The following is a 21004-nucleotide window of genomic DNA, read 5'->3' as shown; positions in this document are numbered from 1 at the left end:
AGGTGGGCTTCGGCCCACACTGCATGCCCCAGTCTGACTGGGGTTCTTTACAAGTGGACACATGTAGGTTAAACTCCGTGTGCACCTACAGCATGGGTGGCTCCCTGGAACCCACCGGCGGTACATAAAAATATCCCATTGCATTGCCCAACACAGTGGATGTAACGTCAGCTGTAATGCAGGTGGGCTAAAAATTCATTTGATTACACTGTAGGCGAGGGCCCACAAAAATTGCTGTATCAACAGTACTAATGTACATCCAAAAAATTGGCCATGGCCAACCAAGAGGGCAGGTGAAACCCATTAATCGCTTTGGTTAATGTGGCTTAAGTGGTAACTAGGCCTGGAGGCAGCCCAGTTTAACTAAAAATTGGTTCAAGTTAAAGTTTCAACGCTTTTAAGAGCATTGAAACATATAAAAATTGTTTGGAAAAATTATATGAGTGAGCCTTGTGGCCCTAAGAAAAATTGCCCGTTCGGCGTGATTACGTGAGGTTTCAGGAGGAGGAGCAGGAGGAGGAGGAGGAATATTATACACAGATTGATGAAGCAGAAATGTCCCCGTTTTGGATGGTGAGAGAGAACAATGCTTCCATCCGCGGGTGCAGCCTACGTATTGCTTAGGTATCGCTGCTGTCCGCTGGTGGAGAAGAGAAGTCTGGGGAAATCCAGGCTTTGTTCATCTTGATGAGTGTAAGCCTGTCGGCACTGTCGGTTGACAGGTGGGTACGCTTATCCGTGATGATTCCCCCAGCCACACTAAACACACTCTCTGACAAGACGCTAGCCGCAGGACAAGCAACCACCTCCAGGGCATACAGTGCGAGTTCAGGCCACGTGTCCAGCTTCGACACCCAGTAGTTGTAGGGAGCAGAGGCGTCACGGAGGACGGTCGTGCGATCGGCTACGTACTCCCTCACCATCCTTTTACAGTGCTCCCGCCGACTCAGCCTTGACTGGGGAGCGGTGACACAGTCTTGCTGGGGAGCCATAAAGCTGGCAAAGGCCTTGGAGAATGTTCCCCTGCCTGCGCTGTACATGCTGCCTGATCTCTGCGCCTCCCCTGCTATCTGGCCCTCGGAACTGCGCCTTCTGCCACTAGCGCTGTCGGATGGGAAGTTTACCATCAGTTTGTCCACCAGCGCCCTGTGGTATAGCATCATTCTCGAACCCCTTTCCTCTTCGGGAATGAGAGTGCAAAGGCTCTCCTTATAGCGTGGGTCGAGCAGTGTGTACACCCAGTAATCCGTAGTGGCCAGAATGCGTGTAACGCGAGGGTCACGAGAAAGGCATCCTAACATGAAGTCAGCCATGTGTGCCAGGGTACCTGTATGCAACACATGGCTGTCTTCACTAGGAAGATCACTTTCAGGATCCTCCTCCTCCTCCTCTTCCTCCTCCTCAGGCCATACACGCTGAAAGGATGACAGGCAAGCAGCATGGGTACCGTCAGCAGTGGGCCAAGCTGTCTCTTCCCCCTCCTCCTCATCCTCCTCATGCTCCTCCTCCTCCTCCTCCTGAACGCGCTGAGATATAGACAGGAGGGTGCTCTGACTATCCAGCGACATACTGTCTTCCCCCGGCTCTGTTTCCAAGCGCAAAGCGTCTGCCTTTATGCTTTGCAGGGAACTTCTCAAGATGCATAGCAGAGGAATGGTGACGCTAATGATTGCAGCATCGCCGCTCACCCCCTGGGTAGACTCTTCAAATTTTCCAAGGACCTGGCAGATGGCTGCCAACCAGGGCCACTCTTCTGTAAATAATTGAGGAGGCTGACTCCCACTGCGCCGCGCAAGTTGGAGTTGGTATTCCACTATAGCTCTACGCTGCTCATAGAGTCTGGCCAACATGTGGAGCGTAGAGTTCCACCGTGTGGGCACGTCGCACAGCAGTCGGTGCACTGGCAGATTAAACCGATGTTGCAGGGTCCGCAGGGTGGCAGCGTGCGTGTGGGATTTGCGGAAATGTGCCCAGAGCTGGCGCACCTTTCCAAGCAGGTATGACAAGTGGGGGTAGCTTTTCAGAAAGCGCTGAACCACCAAATTAAAGACATGGGCCAGGCATGGCACGTGCGTGAGGCTGCCGAGCTGCAGAGCCGCCACCAGCTTACGGCCGTTGTCACACACGACCATGCCCGGTTGGAGGCTCAGCGGCGCAAGCCAGTGGTCGGTCTGCTCTGTCAGACCCTGCAGCAGTTCGTGGGCCGTGTGCCTCTTCTCTCCTAAGCTGAGTAGTTTCAGCACGGCCTGCTGACGCTTGCCCACCGCTGTGCTGCCACGCCGCGTGACACCGACTGCTGGCGACGTGCTGCTGACACATCTTGATTGCGAGACAGAGGTTGCTTTGGAGGAGGAGGAGGAGGAAGGTGCTTTAGTGGAGGAAGCATACACCGCCGCAGATACCACCACCGAGCTGTGGCCCGCAATTCTGGGGGTGGGTAGGACGTGAGCGGTCCCAGGCTCTGACTCTGTCCCAGCCTCCACTAAATTCACCCAATGTGCCGTCAGGGAGATATAGTGGCCCTGCCCGCCTGTGCTTGTCCACGTGTCCGTTGTTAAGTGGACCTTGGCAGTAACCGCGTTGGTGAGGGCGCGTACAATGTTGCGGGAGACGTGGTCGTGCAGGCCTGGGACGGCACATCGGGAAAAGTAGTGGCGACTGGGAACCGAGTAGCGCGGGGCAGCCGCCGCCATCATGCTTTTGAAAGCCTCCGTTTCCACAAGCCTATACGGCAGCATCTCTAGGCTGATCAATTTTGCAATGTGCACGGTTAACGCTTGAGCGTGCGGGTGCGTGGCGTCGTACTTGCGCTTGCGCTCAAACTGTGGCACTAGCGACGTCTGGACGCTACGCTGAGAGACATTGCTGGATGGGGCCGAGGACAGCGGAGGTGATGGTGTGGGTGCAGGCCAGGAGACGGTAGTGCCTGTGTCCTCAGACGGGGGTTGGATCTCAGTGGCAGGTTGGGGCACAGGGGGAGAGGCAGTGGTGCAAACCGGAGGCGGTGAACGGGCATCGTCCCACCTTGTGGGGTGCTTGGCCATCATATGCCTGCGCATGCTGTTGGTGGTGCCTCCCCAGCTGATCTTGGCGCGACAAAGGTTGCACACCACAGTTCGTCGGTCGTCAGGCGTCTCTGTGAAAAACTGCCACACCGTAGAGCACCTTGACCTGTGCAGGGTGGCATGGCGCGAGGGGGCGCTTTGGGAAACAGTTGGTGGATTATTCGGTCTGGCCCTGCCTCTACCCCTGGACACCGCACTGGCTCGGCCTGTGCCCACACCCTCACTTGGCCCTCCGCGTCCTCGTCCGCATCCACGTCCTCTAGGCCTACCCCTACCCTTCAGCATGCTGTATTAGCAGTGATTTGATTTCACAGGCAGGAAAGAAATTGGCGCAAGGCTGCACTCAACCGTAGCTGGTTGCGTCTGATTTTTTTACGTTCTCCACGCAGCACACACGTACCCAGAGCCCTTATGACTGACAGAGGCAGGGCAAATATACTTTCTTCCCTTTTGTTTAAAAGGATAGGCCCACTGCGTCTATTCACTGAATAATAAGTTTAATAACTGACACTGTGTTGCGGCCCTGCAAAAGTGTCACAGAACTTTACTGTTGCAGAGTTATTAACTGTGGCAGAGCAGGTATTTCCCAGGCAGGAAAGAAATTGGCGCAAGGCTGCACTCAACCGTAGCTGGTTGCGTCTGATTTTTTTACGTTCTCCACGCAGCACACACGTACCCAGAGCCCTTAGGACTGACAGAGGCAGGGCAAATATACTTTCTTCCCTTTTGTTAAAAAAGAAAAGGCCCACTGCATCTATTCAATGACTAATATAACTGTGTTGCGGCCCTGCAAAAGTGTCACAGAACTTTACTGTTGCAGAGTGATGGTGATGGTGTGGGTGCAGGCCAGGAGACGGTAGTGCCTGTGTCCTCAGACGGGGGTTGGATCTCAGTGGCAGGTTGGGGCACAGGGGGAGAGGCAGTGGTGCAAACCGGAGGCGGTGAACGGGCATCGTCCCACCTTGTGGGGTGCTTGGCCATCATATGCCTGCGCATGCTGTTGGTGGTGCCTCCCCAGCTGATCTTGGCGCGACAAAGGTTGCACACCACAGTTCGTCGGTCGTCAGGCGTCTCTGTGAAAAACTGCCACACCGTAGAGCACCTTGACCTGTGCAGGGTGGCATGGCGCGAGGGGGCGCTTTGGGAAACAGTTGGTGGATTATTCGGTCTGGCCCTGCCTCTACCCCTGGACACCGCACTGGCTCGGCCTGTGCCCACACCCTCACTTGGCCCTCCGCGTCCTCGTCCGCATCCACGTCCTCTAGGCCTACCCCTACCCTTCAGCATGCTGTATTAGCAGTGATTTGATTTCACAGGCAGGAAAGAAATTGGCGCAAGGCTGCACTCAACCGTAGCTGGTTGCGTCTGATTTTTTTACGTTCTCCACGCAGCACACACGTACCCAGAGCCCTTATGACTGACAGAGGCAGGGCAAATATACTTTCTTCCCTTTTGTTTAAAAGGATAGGCCCACTGCGTCTATTCACTGAATAATAAGTTTAATAACTGACACTGTGTTGCGGCCCTGCAAAAGTGTCACAGAACTTTACTGTTGCAGAGTTATTAACTGTGGCAGAGCAGGTATTTCCCAGGCAGGAAAGAAATTGGCGCAAGGCTGCACTCAACCGTAGCTGGTTGCGTCTGATTTTTTTACGTTCTCCACGCAGCACACACGTACCCAGAGCCCTTAGGACTGACAGAGGCAGGGCAAATATACTTTCTTCCCTTTTGTTTAAAAGGATAGGCCCACTGCGTCTATTCACTGACTAATATAACTGTGTTGCGGCCCTGCCTACACAATTCTGTGCCTGTAGTATCAATGGAGGGTGCAATGCTCTGCACCGCTGATTTTGAGAAAGAAAAAAAAACACAGCTAACAGCAGCCTGCACAGTACTCCACACAGTTAAATGTGGCCCTAGAAAGGACCGTTGAGGTTCTTGAAGGCTACACTCACTCCTAACACTCTCCCTGCCTAAGCACCACTTCTGTCCCTAATACCGGGTGCAATGCTCTGCACTGCCGATTTTGAGAAAAAAAAAAATTAGCAACACAGCTAACAGCAGCCTGCACACACGTAGATGTGGCCCTAAGAAGGACCGTTGGGGTTCTTGAAGCCTACACTCACTACAAACACTCTCCCTACAGCAACTCCAATAGAACAGCACTTTCCCTCAGCTAACTCACAAGACATCTGAGGCGAGCCGCGGGAGGGGCCGACTTTTATACTCGGGTGACATCTGATCGCCCCAGCCACTCACAGCAGGGGGGTGGTATAGGGCTTGAACGTCACAGGGGGAAGTTGTAATGCCTTCCCTGTCTTTCAATTGGCCAGAAAAGCGCGCTAACGTCTCAGAGAGGACACTGAAAGTAACCGGAACACCGCATGGTACTCGTTACGAGTAACGAGCATCCCGAACACCGTAATATTCGCACGAATATCAAGCTCGGACGAGTACGTTCGCTCATCTCTAATAGATAGATATGAGATGGATGATAGATATGAGATAAATCTGATATAGATAGATATGAGATAGATACATAGATAGGGGATAGATAAATATGAGATGGATAGATATGAGATAGATAGATATGATATAGATAGAGAGATATGAGATAGATAGATAGATATGAGATAGATACATAGATAGGGGACAGATAAATATCAGATGGATAGATATTAGATAGATAGATAGATATTACATGATCTAAATAGAGATAGATATGATATAGATAGATAGATAGATAGATATTAGATGGATGGATGGATAGATAGATATTAGATTGATAGATAGATATGAGATAGATAGACAGATAGATAGATATGAGATGGATAGATAAATATGAGATAGATAGATATGAGATAGATAGATAGATATGAGGTAGATAAATATGAGGTAGATAGATGATAGATATGAGATAGATAAATGGATAGATAGATAAATAGATAGGGGATAGATAAATATGAGATGGATAGATATGAGATAGATAGATAGATAGATATGATATAGATAGATAGATAGATAGATAGATAGATAGATAGATATGAGATAGATACAGATAGATAGATATGATATAGATAGAAAGATAGATATTAGATGGATGGATAGATCGATAGATATTAGATGGATATATAGATATTAGATGGATAGATAGATATGAGATAGATAGATGGATAGATATGAGATAGATAGATGGATAGATAGATAGATAGATATGAGATAGATAAATGGATGTGTAACTGGCAGGGATGCATCGTAGGGCCCATTTGGTTGTTCAAGTGTAACCCATACTCAATTGTATTGCCGGAGCAGCGCTGAGAAGAAGGATTAAATATCGTCATCCCAGCGCAGTTGTATTTAGCGTCAAAAAAAGCGTTTGGCACAATATATCTGTTGGCATACATCTACACTATTTGTGTAATTCATTGTAGTCCTTTGACTACTGGACTATGCAAATTCCATAGGTGCGCTATGATAACAATGTACGTAGCATGCCATGCCAGTCCAGATGACAATAAATACATTAGTAGACAATGTAATTACATCACTGCATTACGCTGCCTGCACGTTTTTTGAGCAATGCGAGACTGAGTGAAAATGCAGAATTCTGAAACCAATGATTTTCAATGGTTTCATTGCCATTGCGATGTTATCACTCATGAGGCGTGAAAAAAATCACGGCATGCTCTGTCTTTCAGCGTTTTGTGATTTTTAAAAAAATCTCCCATGTTTCCCTATGGTGCCTCCTTTTTATCGCATCACAATGCACGAAAATTGTAATTTTCGTGCAATGCATTTTTAACATTAGAAACTTCTATTATCTATCGCAAGAAAATCGCGTAAGAAAACCGCAAGTAGCAGCAATGTTTTTGCAAGGAAAAGCATCGCGGATGCTCAGACATCTCATGAGCAAAATTGTGATTTTGCCGCGATTTTCTTGCAGCGATATCGTGATCGCCCGTGTGGAGGAGCCCTTAGAGGGACACTGCACTTGTTGAGATGAGCATAAATCTATTTTTTTTTACCAGTTACTGTACTGTTTGCGGGCGTTATTATGTCTGATGGGGCACTCAGGCATTATTATTTATGAAGAGGCATTTATAAGGTGACCAGATTTGACCAGGGTCAAAGCGGGACAAAGGGGTGTGTTCGGGGCGGGGCTTATCCTGCAGTATGATTTTACCTCTGTCATTATTAAATGTACAGGGTCGGTTCAAAAAAGACAAGGAGCAATTTTGCAGCATTTCTGTATCCAAAAGAGACGCATAATCCGAACCATTGATGCGGATTTTGACTGGAAAACAGTCGCATATCCGCAGCTGATTTCATACCATGGGTGCTCCAATGATAAGGATATTGACTGTTTTTGGATGCAGAAATGCCGCATAATTAGCCACAGTAATTTCCGTTGCAGACATTCCGCAGCATTTTCGCCTTGTGTATACATACTCTGAGTCAGCTAGAGGTATGCTGCCATGTGCAGAATGGACTCAGTAGTAATAGTGTTCCCTGTATTGGCCTCAGTAGTAATAGTGTTCCCTATATAGGCCCCAGTAGTAATAGGGACCCCTATATCGGCCCCACTAGTAATAGTAACCTCTATATCAGCTCGGGTAGTAATATTGTCCCCTATATCGGTCCCATAGTAATAGTAACCCCTATATTAGCCCCAGTAGTAACAGTGACCTCAACAGTAACCCCAGTAGTAATAGCGACCCCTATATTAGCCACAGTAGTAATAGTGACCCCCACAGTGGCCCCAGCAGTAATAGTGACCCCTATATTAGCCCCAGTAGTAATAGTAACCTCTATATTAACCACAGTAGTAATAGTGATCCCCACAGTGGCCTCGGTAGTAATAGTGACCCCTATATTAGCTCCAGTAGTAATAGTAGTAATAGTGACCTCAACAGTGGACTCAGTAGTAATAGTGACCCCAGCTAGTAATTACCTTCATGGTGACCCCGCTTCCCGAAAGTGAGACAAAAGCGGGATAGATATTCCTAAAGCGGGAAAAATGGCTATCCCGCCTGAGTCCCTGGGGAAAGTGGGACACAGGGTCTCACTTTATTGGGATGTCTGGTCAACTTAGACACTTATGGACATGATTATGTTTAAAGGGGCACCTGGGGTATTACTACATTTTTATGGGTACTTAGTGTCACAGTTGTAAACATAGATAGATGGATAGATAGATGATAGATATGACATAGATAGATGATAGATAGATAGATAGATAGATAGATAGATAGATAGATAGATAGATAGATAGATAGATAGATAGATAGATAGATATGAGATAGATAGATAGATAGATAGATATGACATAGATAGATGATAGATAGATAGATAGATATGAGATAGATAGATAGATAGATGATAGATAGATAGATAGATGATAGATATGACAGATAGATAGATAGATAGATAGATAGATAGATAGATAGATAGATAGATGATAGATAGATAGATGATAGATATGACATAGATAGATAGATAGATAGATGATAGATATGACATAGATAGATAGATAGATAGATAGATAGATAGATAGATAGATAGATAGATAGATAAAAGCTGTGTTCAATATAAGTATCAGACTGACAGGTAAAAAAAACTATTATTTGCAATCAGTCCTACACATCAACAAACTATATACCGAATATCGATCCATAAGAGAAGAGTCAGACATTCCCAACAGATTAGGAAGATCCTCTGGTGGGTCAAGGCCCTGGCACAATATTTGGTTCCAAGGGTCCAGCAGAACATAACCCCATTTGTTGCCAACTTTGGATCTTATCGTAATCACATTAACAATGCATGTGCACGTCTTCTCTCCTATTTGTAGATGGTGGATGGGCTCATGAAATATTTTCCTCTGGCGGGCCCAAGAAACCTCAAATTTGCTAAGAATTCAGTATAGATAATGGTATATATACAGTACAGTATTTCCCCCATGGACTTCCATGACAACATCCGGTCCGATCTGACGCTTTATAGAAGGTCCACACCAATCCTTATTCCACACACTTTAAGAAAGCCTAGAAGTAAAAGTTGACTGTCTGCAGACATTCATCTGCGCTCTCGTCTGTAATTTATTGGAGTCCAGCTATAGGCAAAGCTCTAACACACGTTGTAAATAAATGGGAAGTGGAGCAGTCATGCATTATATCATCCACCTCCAGCAAATGGGTCTGCTGGATGGTTTTGTTCTTGTTAATTCACCCAAAAAGGTTTTGATGTGCTGCATTATCAAATTATAAGAGCTGCCGGCTGTAAATGAAACAGATATCCAAAAATAGTTACACGTTGTTACAGTGAAAACCAGCTGGATTTTCCACTGGGGGCTGGGTTTTACATAATAGGAACAAGCAACACAATGTGAGCAAACACTATTGTCAACATGATGCAGTCCACCCGGGAGGCAGTTGTCTGTTTCCATCAACCCTACTTACCTGAGCTCAGAGCCATCAACACTGAGAGGGTTTTTTTTCCTATATTTGTTACATTTACTAAATGTCAAATGGAAACTGCTAAAGAAAATATGATACAGTATAAAATTCCTTCAGTCTAGGGGGTTATGTGGATATTGACACATTTTTGGATGCAACATATGGAAACAATGAGAGTGCATTGCCTGGTTTTTAAGCGATTTACAGGATCATGCAGATGAATGGTGATGCATACTATTGGCAGTCACCGGAACTACACTGCATAGAGTTAAAGCCTACTGTACCTAAAGTTTCAGATGACGTCTCATAATACTTTGTTGTGTGTACATGAGAAATAAGACTTAGCTTGTATCCTGTTTGTATCCCCTCTGTAGGCTATATAGCTAATTCTCAGTCTTCCTTGAGCTGCTGGGTGTACACTAGGTGCTATGATGTCTCCTATACACTGCACATAGAGAAGAGGAGATCCTGCTCCTCTATCTCTATTTATCATATACAGAGAAGCAGCAGCATGGAGGACATTATACAGCAGTACTGAGCAGTGTAGATGTGAATCCACACTGAGGTGAGATAAAACACTATATGCTGGAGCAACATGAAGGATATTATACAGCAGTGCTGAGTAGTGTTGATGTGATTTTAGTAGCTTTGAGACAGTTAGGGCTTATTCACGTGGGAGTAAATATGCTCTGTATTACGTGCATATTTATAACGCATGTATTTGTTACTCGCATAATACAGAGCACTGAATCGTTTTACATTGGAAATTCGGACCTGCATTTTTTAAGAGCATATTTATAGATGGTTGGTATTATGGACAGAAATTGGCCATTAGAGTCAACTGACCCATGTAAATACGCTGTGAATACATGTGATACATGTGTATTCACTGCTTATTTATGCAGGAAAACAATGGGGCCTAATGCATGCTCATGCGTGCAAAAAAAAAATCACAACATAAAAAAGAATACACAATTTTTTAGTCTATGAATATGCTGTGTATTCACGGATTAAAATTTGTGTACGCTTGTGTGAGCGAGCTCTTACAGAGATTTTCTTGGACTTAAAGGAGATGTCTCGAGGAAGCAGCGAATTTTTTTTTTGCCCAGTCCCCCTAATTAAGCATACATAACTAAGCCCCCCTGTAAATGACTTTTCTAGCTGGTTTGTACTTACCGTTCCAGTGTTTCAGCAACTTATAAAAGTTTCCCCAAGATGGCCGCCGGCTCTTTTCCCTTCGCTTGCTGCAGCCCGACGTGCGCGCTCCCGAGACGCTGCCAGCTGTGTCTCCATGGCAACCAGACGCCCCGCAGCCGCCGACCGGACCCACCGCAGCCGCCGACTAGTCACCCACCACCAGGCAGCAGGTAACCGGCGCTAGCCCCCGGCTCCCCAGCGCTACGCTCCCGGCTCCCCAGCGCTACGCTCCCGGCTCCCCAGCGCTACGCTCCCGGCTCCCCAGCGCTACGCTCCCGGCTCCCCAGTGCTAGGCCCCGGAGCCCAGCGCTAGGCCCCGGAGCCCAGCGCTAGGCCCCGGAGCCCAGGTGAAGGCCCCGGAGCCCAGCGCTAGGCCCCGGAGCCCAGCGCTAGGTTCCGGAGCCCAGGTGAAGGCCCTGGAGCCCAGCGCTAGGTTCCGGAGCCTAGCGCTATGTTCCGGAGCCCAGCGATAGGTTCCGGAGCCTAGCGCTAGGTTCCGGAGCCCAGCGCTAGGTTCCGGAGCCTAGCGCTAGGTTCCGGAGCCCAGCGCTGGGCTCCGGGGCCTACCGCTGTGGCCCGGGACCTTCACCTGTTAATGAAGATCACCCCCCGACCCATCACTTACCTGGGCGGCTTCTCGGGGCTGCTGGGCTGGGCTGGGCTTCTCTGCTGGGCTGGGCTTCTCCGCTGGGCAGCTCCAGTTTCTGCACCTTCCTCTAACAGAGGAAGGTACAGAATGGCCGCTCCAGCGCGCTCCCGAGCAGTGACAGCTCGTCTGCGCATGCGCAGAAGAGCTGTAGCGGGGAGCACACTGAAGCGGCTCGTGCTGGAAGGAGAAGACCGGACTGCGCAAGCGCGTCTAAAAAAGCAAGCTGCCAGCGAATTTAGACGGAACCATGGAGACGAGGACGCTAGCAACGGAGCAGGTAAGTGAATAACTTCTGTATGGCTCATATTTAATGCAGGATGTATATTACAAAGTGCATTAATATGGCCATACGGAAGTGTATAACCCCACTTGGTTTCGCGAGACCACCCCTTTAATGAAAAAAATTCAGTGGCTCATAAATGTATAAGATAAAGAAAAAACACATGCTCACCTGTTCCAGTGGTATCCCAGCCAGCGCTGGAGCCCCAGTGTCTATCACTTGGAACCCAAAAGTAGCTGACTCAGCCAATCACAGTGTCAGGGATTATACCCGGGACCTGCTGTACTTCAGTCAGGAGCTCTCCCTGCTGAGCTATCCAATCTTCTGGACAGTGCCTTTGCTGTACCTTAGCCTTGTTCCCAGCTACTGTTATCCAGTGTCCTGTTTTAGCTCCATCCTGTTCCTTATTGGACATGCTTTAAAATCCTGGCCTTGCCCCTCCTTCCATTGTGTGATTATTGATCTCCCACCTTATAGTCAAGCTGTACCACCTGCCTGAACCAAACTGGTATTACCAATTACCGACCTCTGGCTTTTCCTGTGACTATGCTATGTGCCTGCTCCTTTGAACTGCAACAGATATTACCCATTACTGACCTCTGGCTTTCCTCTGACTACGCTATCTTTCCACTCTGGTTACAACAGAAAGGCTCCAAACTCATAACTGGCTGAGCATGTGACATCCTGCAGGGTTCCTCTGGGTTTGAACAGTGGGCACCAGGGCTCTAGTGCTAGACAGGATGTCTCTGGAGCAGGTGAGTATGTGTTCTTTTTTTATTTTATACATTTCTGAGCCACAAAAAATCTCTTAAGTCCCCCAAAACCCTTTTAAACACTTTATTAGCTGCAGCTGCTTCTCTCTCACTCAGCACTTCCTCCTTCTCCTTTCCTTCCATAGACGTATATGGGCAGCATGTAATCTGATTTGTCAGTCTTTTTAGCAGTTTTTCAGAGTGAGTGAACAATTGAGAAAAAAAGGAAGAGAGTCCAATACAGATGATTTTTTTTAGATTGAAACTTAACACAATGTGATATTACGATGTGACGTGGTTTATTTATACTTTGAATTTTTTAAATAATGAGTTTTGTTGCATTAAAGGGGTTGTCCCGCGCCGAAACGTTTTTTTTTTTTTCAATAGCCCCCCCGTTCGGCGCGAGACAAACCCGATGCAGGGGTTTAAAAAAAAAAACGGATAGTACTTACCCGAATCCCCGCGCTCCGGTGACTTCTTACTTACCTTGCGAAGATGGCCACCGGGATCTTCACCCACGGTGGACCACAGGTCTTCTCCCATGGTGCACCGTGGGCTCTGTGCATTCCATTGCCGATTCCAGCCTCCTGATTGGCTGGAATCGGCACACGTGACGGGGCGGAGCTACGAGGAGCAGCTCTCCGGCACGAGCGGCCCCATTCAGAAGGGAGAAGACCGGACTGCGCAAGCGCGTCTAATCGGGAGATTAGACGCTGAAATTAGACGGCACCATGGAGACGGGGACGCTAGCAACGGAGCAGGTAAGTGAATAACTTCTGTTTGGCTCATATTTAATGCCAAATTTTTATGCAAAGATGGCTGAAACTGAGTAACCATTTAAATGCTAAAACTATGGCTATGTGCAGCCACCACTAGAGGGTGCTTAATGCATATATTTTTATTCCTGAGTTCAATGTACAGATATATACAGTTTGCAGTTTGCTCCTTCTAGTAGTGTCTGCAGACAGCTAGAATGCATTAAATTACCTCTATGTCTGTGCAGTATAGCTCTGCTGTCTGCCTGTGGTTTGTTAGGCTGGGTTCACACGGGGTGGATTTGCCGTAGAAATTCCGCCCGTAATTTCGCCGCGGCAAATCCGCCTGTGGCCGCTAATCCCGGGATTAGCCAGCCATGTGGACGAGATTTCTCAGAAATCTCGTCCACACGGGACGGCAAATCTGCCGCGGCAAAGCCAGCTGAAGCCGAATTTGCCGGCCACAGCATGTTCATTTTTTTTCTTCTTCCGCAGCTCTCCTCCTGGGAGCGCCGGCCACAGCGGAAGAGCGAGCGGCCAAGCCACTTCAAAACCCGCGGCTAAGTGCCACGGGTTTTGAAGCAGCGCTTCTCCCGGTGGAAATCTTGCGGTTTTTCGCTGCTCCCAAACCACGAGATTTCCGCCGGGAATCTGGAGTGTGAGAACCCAGGCTTAACCCTTTCCAATCCAATTTGTATCCTGGTTTTCCTAGGGGGGGCTTACTCTTTTTCTGCCATTATACAATGGTGCTATCTGCTGGCTAAAGCCAGTACTGCATGAGGTGACACATTGGATAGGCTCAGACAGCAGAGAGGCTGGCAATATACAGTAAGAGAACCCCGAGGGACGTCATCCAACATCGGAGCTGTACAGCCTTAAATGATGATGTCTTCAGAGGTCAGACAGTAGATTGGAAAGGGTTAAAGTGACCCTCTGTCCATGGACAAAATTCTATCCAGGGACTGGAAGGGGTTGATATATATATTACCTGCCATTGATCTTCTGCAGTAATGCCCCATTTTCACTCATCTAAGATAGCCACAATCTTCTGACTACCTAATCCACACTGCGTATTGGTAGTGTGTTAGACTACTGATGTACTACACCTGCTCTCTGATTGCCCAGCACTACTCACATGATCAGTGCTGGACAATTAGAGAGCAGTCTCAAGTGCCTTGGACTACTGATGCACTGTGTGCATGAGGTAGTTGGAAGATTGTCGTGGCCAATTTGGATGAGTGAAAATGGGGCTCTGAACTGGCAGCACTATGGGACATTGGCATTGAAAACCAAAAATAGGTAATATAAACCCCATTGGTTGTGCTCCATTCAAACTCCTCATTGTAATCATGTGGTGGGGAGGAATAGGAGACTTGGAACCCCCAGTTCAGTGATCAGTGGGGGTCTCCGCATTGGCACCCCAGGGATCATACATTTATCCCCTATCCTACAGATAAGTGATAAATGTCTTTTCTGGGAAAACCCCTTTAAATTTTTTGCCATAGACAAGCTAAGCTATTATTATTGTCTGTGGAGGAGGAGATTGAAGGTGCTCTACACAGGACAATTACCGTTTAAATAGTCATTCGATAGATAGAATGTAAGCCGCAGTAGTTCAGTGTAAATACATCCGGGTGTCAATTGAGAATTGATTCACTAGTTGCTTCATTTTGGCTTACCTAAAAACCTGGCTGATTAATTATTGTCTGGTGTAAACACGTAATCCTTGTCTTTCAATGACTAGCCAGTTAATTTGCAGGGAGGTTTGTGTTTGTTCAATATGCACCTCCCACCAAATGCTGATTGGCTCCCACCTTTTTTTTGAACATTTTTGTCCTCCGACTTAAGGCTTATTGGTTCCCAAAAGCACATAAATTTGTGTCAATGATCCTTCACTGAAAAGTTCTTGCTGGTCTTCGAAAGATCACTCGCTGAAACGGTGTCTGGCTGGTTTGGGCCTGCCGAGAGATACCAAAGACCACCCTCATGTATTTATGTGCTTTCAGTGGACTGGATAACTACTGAGTGCGTGAAATTTCAAATACATGCCTACCAAAGAACCTCACAGCCCCTAACGAGTCTACTAACTACATTTCGGCTCATCTATATGCTCCTAATAGTCCCTTAAGCAATTGTGAAATTGAACAAGTGAACAAAAATCACTCTGTATAAAAGCACACAAACAGTCATTTGTAGCGACTATTTCAAGCAACTCTTCAGACGATAGTTGTCTCATGTAAATTCACCTTTTAGGGGTTTTGTCATTAAAAAAAAAAAATCAATACTTACCTATTCTTCCCCATGCAGATTCCTTACCGCATCTTCTCCTCGCCAGTCTTCTCCAGTCCCCCAGGTCCCCTCACCTCCAGCCGGCCTGATCTTCTTCTTCTTGTTATGGAGTGTTCTTTCTCTGCATTCTTCTTCCAGAAGGTCAGTGTTGGTTACATCACTAGGGATGTAACATTCACTGCCTAGGAAGGACTGCCGACCTATTACAGAGACTGTGTATACGCAGTCTCGGCAATAGCTCGGCACTCCCTGCTAGGCTGTGAAGAAGACTGCCGAGAATGGATGCTTTGTCAACAGAAGAAGAGGATCCGTCCGGGTTGCGTTGATCCGGCCGGCTTGCGAGCTTCGCTCTTCTCGAGTAACTGCCTTCTCGTCCGCGCAGGCTTGGGGGGGGGGGGGGCGGCGGGTTGAGAGCAGAGGGGATCTCTCTCTGTCTCCCCCCCGCCGCACCCTGCTCTCCACCGCTGCACCCCGCCCCCCCGAGCCTGCTCAGCCGAGAAGGCAGTTACTCGAGAAGAGCAACGCTCGCTCGAGTAACTGACCTTACCGAGCGTGCTCGCTCATCTCTAGTAAATATAGATTTTTTTTTTTATGACAGAACGCCCTTTAAGGTAGTTGGCCACTTTTTTGTTAGCTCTGTGGGCTGTAGAGTGAGCAGTGTAGCTCTACTTATTTTCAAGGAGGGCAAGGGCAAAACAGTTTCAGTGAGAAGACCTCATTTTGAATTATTCGATTGCCCCACTCCTATATCTCCAAGTAAATCACACGAATGAAAACTTTTCTAAGACGTGAGAGCATAATGAGTGCAGTGCACAACCCTAAAACATCCTAATTTATTCTACATTTAAATAATTTATACACAGAATTGCAATTCAGAACACAAGATGTCATCTTATCAAGTAATAATTCTTAAGTAATCAGCCCTTAAATCTTTAAGTAATTCATCTGCCTGTAAATAGAATCACTTATCATAATTACTCTCTTCTATTACATTGTAATCCTAAAAAATGAAAATCAGGTTCCACCTGTAGAGAGGGAGAGACACATAACTCAAGTGATTAAGTGGCATGCATGTCATTATCATAAGGTTTTATGAAGTCTGTGATGCTCATATATAATACAACACTCTGTTACAATGCATTGCAATAATACTGTAACTAAATAGTATACAGCATCGGATTATTAGCTAATGGTTATTCATAATATGCCCACTTGAGGGATGCCATGACTCAAGCTATGCATCATTAAAAGGGTCCATGCAGGATGGCAGATACTGATACCCCATGAGCACTGGCATGTACGGTTACAAAGTTAGGCTAGGTTCACACTGCTGTTATTGGTTTTCATTGTTCGGCTCTGTTCTCAGAGCTGAACAACGGAAGACGCTGGAGTGCCAGATCTGGTATATGCCAACTTGAATGGCACTGATCAGACCCCATTGACTATGGTTTGGGCTTATATTCCCAGTTATTGTTACAAGGCCTGTTAAAAAGTCAGGCATTGTCTTGTAGGAATGTTGCCTTCTAATAGGTGGCACTATAGAAGTGTTGTTCCATCCTTCCATTTGCATAAATTTCCCAGAGGAGCATCCATGGCCTTATAAGTCTCCTCATACCTACTAAGTGCTCTCCATAAGGAGAAACTTTACCTCTTCTGATCGATGTCATAGGCTTCTCACCCAACCAGCCAGCAACCTACTGTACACCGATGAGGGGCAAAAACTCTGAAACAGTTTGTCTATACATGGTTCTCTTTTCCTTCTGCAGAAGATATTGGCTTTGGCTTCTATTCCCAGTCATTGTTACAAGGCCCGTTAAAGGGTCTGACTTTGACTTGCAGGAATGCTGCCTTCTAATAGGTGCTGCTGTAGAGGTATTGTTCCATCTTCCCATATGCATAAACCTCCCAGAGGAGCATGTATGGCCTTATAAGTCTTCTCACACCTACTAGGTGTTCTCCCTGAGGAGAAATTTTACCCCTACTGACACCCTTTCAGCTTCTGGCATGTGGGAAGAATTTTTCCAGGGTGAAATAGCATTATTTCATCTGGGATCTGATGCCAGATCTTTGCTGGATGCTCAGAAGAAAGCCTCCAACTCAGAAGAATTAAACCTAGCCTAACTCTGTTAAAGAGGACCTGTTAGGCCTCGGTCACACGGGCGGATTTTCCCGCTATTTGCGCATGCGATCTGCGCATATTTAGAACCATTGCTTTGCAGTGGTATCAGACACATGGCCGCTTTTTATGCGGATGTCCGATAAATTATAGGACACGAGAAATCGCAGATCGCGCCTATCTGCGATTCCTTGTGTTCTCTATATGCGCTCAATGGGGCCGGCGGCAGCAGCACCGACCCCATTGAGAACATACTGCAAAAATCATTCTCCTCTGCCACAGCTGTAACAGCTATTGAATGACAGCTGAGAGCTGCCCCTGATTGGTCCCTGCGCTGAGCCAATCAGAGGCAGCACCCACTCACCTATTCATGAATTCATGAATGGGTGAGTGAGAGCTGCCTCTGATTGGTGAGGGCTGTGACCAATCAGAGGCAGCCCATTCAGCAGGCGGGGATTTTAAATCCCCGCCTGCTGAATCCTACTCAGAGCAGTTCAGGAGAACTGCCGGCCGGCCGCGGCTGAACTCCGGCTGCAGGGACAAGGTAAGAATATTTTTTATTTTTATTTTTTTACACATTTTTGGATGATTTTCAGGGAAGGGCTTATATTTTTAAGCCCTTCCCGAAAATTCATCCTGCGCTCGCCGGCAGCCCATTGCTTTCAATGGAGCCGGCTGTATTGCCGGCTTCATTGAATTCAATGGGCGAACATCATTCTTCTCTGCCACAGCTGTTACTGCTGTGGCACAGGATAATGATCATTGTAGTATATGTTCTCAATGGGGTCGGCGCTGCTGCCACCGGCCCCATTGAGCGCATATAGACAACACAAGGAATCTCAGATAGGCGCGATCTGCGATTCCTCGTGTCTGCCCGTTTCACCGAAAACGCTGCTAGCTGCAGATTTTTCGGCGAATCGTCGGCCCCGGTCACGCGATTTGCGGATGCGCATCTGACATGCGATCTGCAAATTTCGGCAAAAAACGCCCATCTGACCGAGGCCTTATAGTGTAAAGTCAGTGGGGCAGGCTTAATAGCTCTGTAGCCGTGGCCCCACTGACTTTATCTCTGTTTTTTTTCTCTTCGCCTCCCTTTGCCCAGATAGTCTCTGCATAGGTCCAGCTCTTGGTACTGTGAATCTATAAATTGGGCGGTCCCCACTGCTCATTGTCAGGGAGTGAGATCGGACTGTTAAGCCTAACCTCACCCACTGACTGTGAATGGTGTGGACCGACCACTTGACAAATTGACAAGGCCAGGAGCTGGATCTAAAAAGAGCCTGTCTGGGTGAACAGGAGGTAAGTATAAAGAAAAAACAGCCACACAGTAAGCAGGGCCACAGCTGCAGATCTATGCAACCTGTCCCGCTGACTTTACACCCTGACAGCTCCTTTTTGAATTTCTTCTTCACTCAATTATAGCCATTTTATGCATTGATCCCCAACCTGTGGCTCTCAATGTGTTGCAAAATTTCAATTCCCAGCATGCTCTGACAGTTATAGGCTGTCAGGGCATGCTGGGAATTGTAATATTGCAATGCTGGAGACAGACATGTACACTGAAATCACAGGACCTAACAGGAAAGAATAGGCAACATCAGGGGCGTAACTATAGAGGGTGCAGGGGATGCGGTCGCACCCGGGCCCAAGAGCTTTAGGGGGCCCATAAGGCCTCTCTTCTCCATATAGGGAGCCCAATACTATTAATAAAACATTATAATTAGGGGCCCCGCTACACATTTTGCATTAGGGCCCGGGAGCTTTAAGTTACGCCTCTGGGCCACATCAAATGTACAACGATTTTACTAAAGGTCTTTGTTAAATGGGAATGTTGCACTTTCCCAGTACAAACACCTATACTGTAGTGTAAGAAGCAGTAGAAACCCGAGATCGGATAAATCATATATCTCTATTCATCAATCTTTATAATGCAGAACATAGAGATGAGTCAGGAGCCAAAAAAACGGTCACTAATTATATAGCACACCACGCTGGGCAGGTTAAGATCTGCTACATCTGTTTCATGGGACTCCCCAACAATAACTTCTACAACAGTGTATATGGAAAGGACTTGTCCAAAGTGGACAAGCCCTTTAAATTAAAGGAGTTTTCCCAGGGCTTAAAATTGCCTCACAACCACCCTGTCCTTCCTGGTTGCTGCTGACCATGACATGTGACTACTACAACCAATCACTGGCTATAGAAGGTCACTGCTGTGGTCAGGGATTGGCTGTAGCAATCACATGTCCTGATTAGCAGCACCATGAAAAAAAGAGTGACTGAAGCAGTTTTAAGTAATGGAAAACCCATTTATAGACTGGTTCTCTTCCTTTAATACATAGGGAGACATTTATTACTGGAGTCAGAATTCTGGTGTAAATTGCACCTTTTTTTGGGCTGAAATCAATTTAGATAGATGTAGAACAGTAGATTTACTATTGATTTGCACAAAAAAAAGAATAGATGTTCCACTTCTCACTCCAATTTTCAAAATGTTCTAGAAAATGGTGCAGGGTTTGGTAAAGGGAGGTTTTTGGAGAAATTTATGAAATGCGACTTTTTAAAAAGTCACAAAATTAGCCGCAATCTCACTTCAGCAGTGGAGTGGTGTACAACATGACTACATATTTAAAGGAGATGTCCCGAGGCAGCAAGTGGGTCTATACACTTCTGTATGGCCATAATAATGCACTTTGTAATATACATTGTGCATTAATTATGAGCCATACAGAAGTTATAAAAAGTTTTATACTTACCTGCTCCGTTGCTGGCGTCCTCGTCTCCATGGTGCCGACTAATTTTCGCCCTCCGATGGCCAAATTAGCCGCGCTTGCGCAGTCCGGGTCTTCTCCTCTTCTCTATGGGGCTCCGTGTAGCTCCGTGTAGCTCCGCCCCGTCACGTGCCGATTCCAGCCAATCAGGAGGCTGGAATCGGCAATGGACCGCACAGAAGCCCTGCGGTCCATGAAGATAGAGGATCCCGGCGGCCATCTTCAGCAGGTGAGTATGAAGACGCCGGACCGCCGGGATTCAGGTAAGCACTGTGCGGGTGGTTTTTTTAACCCCTGCATCGGGGTTGTCTCGCGCCGAACGGGGGGGGGGTTTAAAAAAAAAAAAACCCGTTTCGGCGCGGGACATCTCCTTTAAGAATGCAACAAATGTATCAACATTATGCCATATTTGATAAATTTATCACATCTTTAGGGCAGCTTCAGCCGACCGTATGTCGGCCGGGTTTTCACCCCTGGCCGATATACGGTGTCCCTCTCTGCAGTAAGAGGAGGTTGGAAGAGCCGGGAGCAGTGTACTGAGCCCCCTCTCCGCCCCTCCCCATTTTTTGCAATTGGAGGGGCAAGCGCGGAGCTAAGTCCCGGGACTTAGCCCCTTCCCTCCCATTGCAAATAGTGCCAAGGGGCGGGGAGGGAGCTCAGTGCACTGCTCCCGTCTCT

General features: G+C 47.1%; 1 protein-coding gene across 1 annotated transcript in view; it reads left to right on the top strand.

The window, feature by feature from the left end:
* The window catches only part of C4H10orf90 (chromosome 4 C10orf90 homolog), a 90042-nt gene that overhangs the window by 52996 nt on the left and 16042 nt on the right, over nt 1-21004 (top strand). The window lies entirely within an intron of this gene.

The sequence above is a fragment of the Eleutherodactylus coqui genome, chromosome 4 (assembly GCF_035609145.1).
Source record: "Eleutherodactylus coqui strain aEleCoq1 chromosome 4, aEleCoq1.hap1, whole genome shotgun sequence".
NCBI lineage: Eukaryota > Metazoa > Chordata > Amphibia > Anura > Eleutherodactylidae > Eleutherodactylus > Eleutherodactylus coqui.
The sequence above is the reverse complement of the archived record's forward strand: the minus strand, read 5'-3'. Positions and strand labels throughout refer to the sequence as shown.